Below are 9,403 nucleotides of genomic sequence, written 5' to 3' on the forward strand. Positions count from 1 at the left end.
AACAGTGGTGATTACTGGTGTACGTGAGAGCGCTGCACGGCGCAGTGGTTCCCTTTTTCTCCCACAGGGAAGCTTATTTACACGTCTGGCAGTGGGACGGGGAGGCCTGCTTTTCTTAACCAGCGTGTTGATGTTTATAAGAATATGAGGTGGACCAATGTTTCCCCTGTTGTGGCTGCTCCATCAATCACAATGGGTGCAGAGGGGGAAAATGCCGTAACTTTTCGAGCACTCCTTCTAGTAAAGCACAGTTTTATGCGGCTCGAGAGGGAGGTCGCTTTTCAGATTAGAGGGATTTAAGGCCTTTTTTTTTTTGTTCTTGATTATTCATTAATGAGCAGGCTCTGATAAATTTAGCTGTAAGGGATAAAACATGGTTTAGTCTGCGGTTGTCGATGTGGGGGGTGGACATTCCAAAGGAGTTGATCTTCATATGGGAAGGGGGACAGAATAAAGCCCCTCTTTGTGCCCCCTACTCCTCTGATAAATTAGTCCCAGCGACAAGCTCTAACGGGGAGCGGGGAAGAGGAGGTGAGGTCATTTGGTCACTCTATGCGACGGCCGATGAGAGAAGCCGTCAGCAACCTGAAATGAAGCCGGGCAGGTGCACCAAGGAGCAGAGGTAACTGAAAATGTGTGAGGTCTGCAAAATCACACATGGAGGTAGTCAGAGCAAATGGCTGCATGGATGCTAACTGTACTACACTTGTCTAATCCCGTCTGGGAAGACTGGACGCGGTACATTTTTTATTACAGGACCTCGTTGCTCCACGAGGCATTAGAACGTGGACCACATGGCTCCACGTGCTCTCATCCATCCTGATCCCATCACATTCTCCGCCCATAAACCTCACAGGCGAGAGATCCCAGCTCAGGCAGTGGTGTGATGTGCTATTAAGGAGAGCTGATTTAATAAATAGGCCGCTGAGTCATGAAATACTCTTATTTGGAGTCGAGGGGATTAAAACAGCAGTGCATGAGATAGTTAGTGGTGCTGGAGTGGGAAGGATCGGGTTTGGTGGAGGAGACAGGAGAGGATGAAGATTATGGCATGTGCTAAGGACAGATAATCAAGGGTTTGGGCCTGTCAGCTGCATAAGCAAAACATAAACACTGGGAAGTGGCGAGTGATTTGCAAACTCCTGTGTACACGTGCAGTGTGGTCCGCAGATTCACTTTCACCTGCTCCCCCAATCCTAAGGATTTAGGGTCTTCTGGCAGAAGTTCCCAGAACATTTAATTGCAAATTTGCTTTAAAATAGAAAATAGGATGCAGAATTGTGAGCAATTTTTAACTAGAAGTTTGTATTCTTTAAAAATGCCATATGGACCCAGTATATAAATAGATGTTTGATTGATGGTAGAAAATAAAACTGTTTGAAAAACATACTATGGAGTTCAATAGCTATCGTTAACTGCTTGGTCACCAACATTCTTCAAAATCTCTTTTGTGTTCAACAGAAAAAAAAACTGATACAGGTTTGGGACAAGTGCAGGGTGTATATATTATGACAATTTTCACTTTTGGGTGAACCATCCCTCTCAGCGGTTCAGAACTCCCTAAAATCTAAATAAACAAGAGTCTTGCTCGTAGAAACGCTACATTGGTGCGCTGCTTCTTTAAGCCTGACCGCTGCCACATGAAACACATGTACCTAATAAAAGTGTGAAAGCTCTTTGAAATCGATCTAATCTGAGACAACAGACTGAGCAAAGCCTACAACATACGCAGACTTGAGAGGGATTTGCAGGCTGCTGAATTCCTGCGGCGAGACAGCTGCTCGCTACAGCGCATTCGGACCCACGGCGCTCTAGAGCTTTAATCACGGCACTTCCAACACTTCATTCAGTCTCGCTGTTGCTGAGCAACCCGTGGGCCAACCTGGGCCGTTCCGAGTGAGGAGATCGGCTGTCTATAAAGGGTCTGGCGGTTTATATTAATCAGCATGATGCCGTTAGATTCTTTCATTTTGATTAAGGTTCCTCCCCACCTCCTGACAGGTGGTCTGTCTGTCCCAGGCTGCCCTATTGTCCTGCAGTAATCACTCTCTGCCCTGGACATGTCAGGGGGGAATGGGGAACGGTCACCCCGGTGTGTGAAAGTCTGCAGTTTTTCTGCCAGGCCAGTACGGGTGTTGTGTTTCGGCCGCCCTTGACCTCTCTCACGTTTGTTTGTTTGCACTTAACCACTCATTATAGTGGGGATTTTATGATGCCACCCCCCAACTTTTTTACAGGCTCTTAATGAGACGGGGTGAGAGAGAGCAGGGACATCTGGAAGCACAGCTGACATCTACCGAGTTGAAAATGGAGTTAAAGAATAAGACAGACAACATACAACTGAAGGGAGTCAATAAGTCAAAAGATATCCACCAACTCAGCACAGATGTTCTACAAGCTTGTCAGTAATTCAACCTCAACAGCTACATTGGAAATCTGTTTGCTCTAATACTACTGAGCTACTGAAGCTTAATAAGCAATACATTTTATTTATTCATATTTTAAGTTAGATTATATTATTAGACATCGAGTTTTCAAGATCATTGTTTTAGTGACTTGTTTTTATTTCTAGCTTTAATTTATATTTATATACATTCTAGTAATTTTGTAATTGTATATGAAACTTTATTTCAACCCAGATAACTTTTTTAATTGTTTAAATTTTTTTAATTTACATTATATTTAAATTTTTCAGTAGTTTTGCTTTAACTAAATGGCTAACACCGTACATTGGTATCAAAAGAAATAGCATAAATGTACACACACATGCACAAGCAAGTGCATAGGCACATAAATGTACACACAGAGCCAATGCTGTGTGTATATGTGCAGTTGTTGCGTTCCTCGGCCAGAAGTTTTATATTTTCCACTTTTTCAGCGTGGAGTTCAAACTGTGGAATGACTCTCTTTGGTGCTATTAGCTTACTTTATTTGACTGGGAATCATTCTAGCACAGAGAATACTGACAGGATACTTAAACACAGAACTCTATAGAGGACAGAACTTGAGAAAAGGTCACGGAGGACGAAAAAAAAAAAACAACAACCTGAAAACATGCCCCGATCTGAAAATTAAAGGGACAGTTCACCCAAAAATGAAAACTCTGTCATCATCTATTTGAATGTTTTCTTGTTTCAGATGCATCTGCATTTTGTGAACTGGACAAACTGATTAATTTAGATTCAACTCAAGAGAATAATTCATGAATGGGGCATTGCATCGCTTCTCAAGAACCCTCATAAATGAGATTTTCTTCAAAAGTTCACCTTTCTATGGAAGATATTGCACAGGTTTGCAATGACATGAGGGTGAGTAAATGATGTTTTTTTTCTTCGCTGAACTACTTCTCTAAAGAAAAAACTATGTCGTAAAGAAAAAAACAAAAACAGTTATTTTGTTCAAGCCTTAAAATGTTAAAGACCTTATCAGTCTGCTGAAAAACAAAGGAACATGTACTTTATTCAAAAAAAAGAAAAAACTTTCCATTTGGTGTTTGCAATGGAAACTTGTGAAATGAAAAACAGACTAATTTCTCCTCTTTGAATGTGTTGTGGCAGAACCACCTTTAATAATACCACATGATTGAGTAGAATGGAAATTTTTTGTCCCTAAAATGTCCATAAAACGAGCCCCCTGCCCATTACAAAGGAAACTGCACTGGGCACACTTGTGCCTGTTCAGCCCCTGTTTTTTTTTTGTTCATTCTATTTTTCCTTTTTCTTCCTCTCCAAGTTTTCTCACTCCTTAAAGTTGGGCCTGGATACCCCGTGAAAGCATGCTAATTAGGGTAAGTTGCTCTGCTACGATTATGCCTGTTTTGGGTCAGAAACATTAGTCAAGTTATTTCACAAAACTATGCAACTAATTGTGGCATGAAGCACTTTGCTAAGCCAAAAGATAAAAAAAAGAATGAACCAAGAAACTCCTAAATAGAAGGTGGATGCAAATTGCAAAAATTTGGACACTAAATGATAAACCTACTGATTGCTTGTCATTCATACCACTTAAATCTAAATTTAAAACCTTTAATTAATTATTAGCACTTTAAACTAAATTAAACTTGTACCAGTAGTTGTTCTCAAACAATGCAGGACCCTAAAGATGCCTGTTTTAAATTAAGCCAGGACGCTTGGCCATTAAGTTACAAGATCTTTGCATTTCATAATTTGAAAGAAAAATAAAAGTGTTCAAAGTTGTTAAAACTCAGTGGCGCTAATTACATTCTTAAAAGCCCATCGTATAAAAATATACCAAAGCCCTATAAAACAGTGTGATTCAAGGAATGTGTTTTTATTATCAAAACCTACCGAACAATTAAGGCCAAAATTGGTGGAAACTAATGGCCACGAGACTGGCCTGGCTAGGACTGAGTGACGTGACGGGGTGCTGATCGATCACGACAGAACAAGGAAACACATGCGTGCCGTGTGTCGGGTACATGAGGCCCCGTAAAAAACCCCTGCCTGACTGCCGGGGTGGAGAATGGTGACTTTTGGCTGTTTATGGCGAGTGATAATAGCCCCTCCATAAAACAAACCCTGTGCTAATTATGCTGGTGGTCACACAACAGAACCTCAGCAGTAGCTCTAATGACTTACACTGTGTAAAGAAAGTAGACATAAATCCTGCAGGACACGTTACAAACATTATCCAACCAAATATGTATTATGTGCACTGTTTAATATCAGCGTAAGAAAAAATGTGTGTATAACAGTATGTATGAAGTATCCTTGAAATTTCCTATGCAGCGTGCTGTGCATTGAACCGTATTATCAAAGTGCAGATCATCTGGAATTAGATGGGAGACTCTGCTGAAGAGAAAACAGCTCTGATGATCTAACAGCGTAATCTGGAAGATGGGGGCACTCTTTAAGCACGACCCGGAGATTAGCAATTTCCATTATAGATGACTCATGTTTATCTTCTTAAACTTACTGGAATTTAGTAATGGCCAACAGGTGACAAAGAACGAATGTGAGGAAAAAAGAAAGAGAAATACATTTGACTTTGGGATATATATATATATATATATATATATATATATATATATATATATATATATGGACATAAAATAAAAACATTCACTCTGCCGTTATCTCATTTTTGACCAAGATGGCTTTTAGAGGCTTTTGCATTTGAACTCTTCATATACTATATATTATTTATTATCATTCTATTTTTAATCACTTTTATTATTACTTACTATAGAAGGTTGAAATGCTTAAATCTTCGAGATGTTCAAATCAATATGTGTTTTTATGTATCTGAATATTTTGGCCAAAAAATAATATATTTAATCTTTTGCCATATATCACTACCCTAGAAATATACTATATATAGACCACTTTGGGGTTCAGGCCAGTGTTATATCTGTTGCTTAGGAAGATAAATAAGAGCCAGAAAAACATAAATATGCGGTTACTTACTAAGATTAGCAGTTACGTTTGTGGTGCAGGTGGTCCTGGAACTAACTCCAGATACTGACTTGGAAGAAAAGTATCCCTCTCATTTTATCAAACACACATCTAACAAATTGACCGTGCTTTCCAGACTTCTCGCGTTTCTGGTTCACTCATTTCAACTTCACCAACAATACAGTAAAGACCATCACCTATAGCCCTAATGTGACAAGCGTTCCTTATTTGGTTAGACAATCTCTTTTTCCATCCCTTATCCTGATGGGTGCTTGGACCTCGGGACACTGCAGATAAAAGCCTGACTGGCCATAAAGGCTTATTTATATTTTCTAGCATCAATAAAGTAATCATCCTCCAACTATTTAATCTACTACATTTTAATGCGAGCTGTTAGGAGAAAGAGATTTATGAGCGCTGCGAGGTGTTTCGTGAGAACGGAAAAACACAGCCTTAACAGGGACCTGGCACGTCGATCGTCCAAACCCTCAACTAAAAACCTCTCTTTTCAATTTTACTGTGCACACAAAGCCCCACCAGGAATATTAGTCTATCCATCCATGATCCGCTCCTCCCAGACATCCTCTTCCTGCCACACTCGCTTGTTCTGAGTTGTAAAAGGCTGGCCTGTAAATATACCGTCAACGGTTACAACTACAACAACAAGAGAGCTTTTACAGCGATGGAATGAAATACTGATAAACCATCTTCATCCACATTTCAGAGTGAAAAAAACATATAACAAAAAAACCCCTCTAAATACGGTGGCATTGTTTTTGCTCATTACTGATCTTACTGTTTGTACTGTTTCTGCATTATTTACATCATGACAAGCACACCAGGCATTCTGAATTCATACTCAATAATTGATAGAAAATTGCAAAAAAAAAAAAAAATACATGACCGCGTTTAATATACTCGTATAAAAACATGATACATGACCCTGGACCACAAAACCAGTCATAAGGGTCAATGTTTTAAAATTAAGATGCATCATCTGAAAGCTAAATAAGTTAAACGTCCATTGATGTCTGTTTTGTTAGAATAGGACAATATTTGGCCGAGATACAAACATTTGGGACTAAATTGCCTTTGAATTTGTCCAAATGAAGTTGCATATTGATATATTTACAGCAGGAAATGTACAAAATATCTTCATGGAACATGATCTTTACTTAATATCTTAATGATTTTGGCATAAAAGAAAATATATAATTTATATTCTATAATTTTGATCCACATAATATAATATATAATAGGCTATTGCTACAAATATACTCATGAAACTTATGACCTGTTTTGTGATACAGAGCCACATATATAAAACATGATGCAATATTTATATGTAAGATTCTTTTTGTAAGATAAGTCAAAATAATACATACATTTATTAAAATTTAAAATAGAAATCAACACATTTATTAAGCAAGGATGCATTAAATTGGTCTAAAGTGAAAAAAGAATATCGTTTTTTATTTAACTTTCTAATAATCAAAGAATCCTGAAAAAGTGTCATGGTTTTCACAAAAATATAATCAGGACATCTGTTTTTAGTACTGATAATTATAAGAAATGAGCACCAAATCAGCATGATTTCTGAAGGATCATGATGCTGAAAAATCAACTTTGCCATCACAAGAAAAAATATTAAATGTAAAACATATTAAAATACATTGTAATAAACTGTAATCATTTTTAATGCATTTTCGATCAAATAACAGATAGATATAAAAATAATTAAATATATAACAAATGCATTTAAATTATTCTCTCTCATTATTACTGCTTGTGTTCCAATAATGAAGGCATGCAAGAGGGAAACATACATTTTAATTTTTCAAGTTTTATCACAGGAATATTAAATTCCTTTACATTTGCATGTGGAGGTTGGCGGCCCTTAACGCAGACAATAAAAGTTGAGTAAGGTTAGCTGGTCGGTAAGCTGATTTATTGCCCATCAAAGTAATGTATTCCGATGTGCCAGAACATGACATATCGGTTAAATAAGTATCCTGAAAACTCACAGCATGAGATTCCGAGGGAAGATGCACGCTTCAGGTTTAAGGACGCAAAGCTTTCTAAGCTGTGTTTGTGGCAAGCTGCAGTTTGCCCTGGTGGCGGCTTGTATTTCACACACTGTTGGAAGAACTTTAGAGTGAAAACAAGTCAACAAACACCAAAGCCCTACAGAACGACCACAAACATTCTCTGCGCTACAGCTCGCCAACACCCCGCACAAAGACGGACAATGCTGTCTCAGAGCTCCCATTGAGAACTGTCATCAGTCGGAAGCTCTGGTGTCGACATTCACTCGGCACAGAGAGAAAACGTACTGTTCCCCAGAGAAAGACGATAGACAGAGACAGAGAGAGAGAGAGAGAGAGAGTTGAGAAAGTGAAGCATGCGGAGTGAAGAGAGGGTGGAAAGCAAGGGAGCGAGAGAAGTGGATAGAACGGATAACGAAGGAGAAATCAAAAGGGGACAAATAGGGATCAGCAGCTTTTCCCTGCTCACCTGTGTTCAAAGGCCAGGCTCTGGCCCAGTCTCCCAGGGTCATGCCTCATTGGAACACAAACATCCTGCCCGGCCCATGTGGCTTTTTATCTGCTCCCTTCCCTGCCTTCCCCTCCACCAGCGCAACCTGTAACCATATCCTACCTGCAGCGTATCCCTTACAGGCATTCATCAACATCAGCCATTAAAACCTGTTCTGGGGAGAGAAAAACCTAAATAGAATTTTGAGGTATAGGAAAAAAAATTATATTAGCTAATAGATAAAGCAACTGTAAAAAAAACAAAAAACAGTTCTTTTAAGAAATTAATATTTGGAGGTGGGAAATGCAATTCATCAATTGATATCATTGAAATAATGTATATGCCATATGGCACAAAATAAGTAACTAAATAAATGTGCATTTTTTGTAAAAAAAAACAACAACTTATGTTTGTAAAAAAAAAATGTCTTATGCTTACCAAGGCTGCATTTATTTGATCAATGATATAGTAAAAGCAGTAGTATTATCTAGTGTTAAAACAATTTAACTATTTTCTGTGTTAATGTATTTTAAAATGTTATTTTTAGCAGCCATTATTCTAGTTTTCAGTGTTATGATGTCCTTCAAAAATCATTTTATTATATGCTGATATGGTGTTCAAATATGTTGAAAATGTGATCAATGTGATGCATGTTTTCAGGAGTATTTCATAATAAAAAAAAAAAACTGAATTCTTTTGTAATAGAAATTATTGGTAACATTATTACTGTTTCCACTTCTCAATTCGTGCATTCTTGATTAACAAAAGTAGTAATAATTTTTTTTTTTTTTTTTTAAAAGACAAGTGCATAGAGCTGTATCAGAACTAGACGCCACCAGCACCCTGCATTTAGCCAATTTCCGGAGAGACTTCCAAACTTTTACCTTGAATGAATAGCAATTACATGCCGGCTGGCACATCAGATAGAGAACCTCCTTGGGCAATGGAGAAGTGTCAGTCAGACTTCATACAGATAGACAGAGATGTTGATACGAGAAGAACCAACTCTTCCTTTGTCCCTTTGCTAAATGGAGACTATTTGTATCTGCCAAAACAATGTATGTGAACCTGCATAGTAAGCCATAATCTACAAAAATCCTTACAACTTTAAATAAATTTCTGAATACTAGAAAAGTTGTAATGCTTAGTTGGTAAAGTGCTAAATTTTTTTCAAAGAAACTGCAGTCAGAAATTTTCAATGACTGCAGTTTCTAAACAACAGACAATGCAAGCAAAATAACAAATAAATTAAATAAATAGAAAAATAAAATATATATATATATTGTGTTTTGACAATAATTAAATTAATTCAATTAAAATGTTACAGATATAAAGTTTCAAATAAATATTTCATGCACAAAACTTGTGTGTACATAACTATAAATCTATTGATTAACAAATGTTAACTGAGCACAAAGTCAGCATATTAAAATGATTTCTGTAGTGACACTGAA

This window comes from Puntigrus tetrazona, chromosome 16 (assembly GCF_018831695.1).
Source record: "Puntigrus tetrazona isolate hp1 chromosome 16, ASM1883169v1, whole genome shotgun sequence".
In the NCBI taxonomy this organism is placed as follows: domain Eukaryota; kingdom Metazoa; phylum Chordata; class Actinopteri; order Cypriniformes; family Cyprinidae; genus Puntigrus; species Puntigrus tetrazona.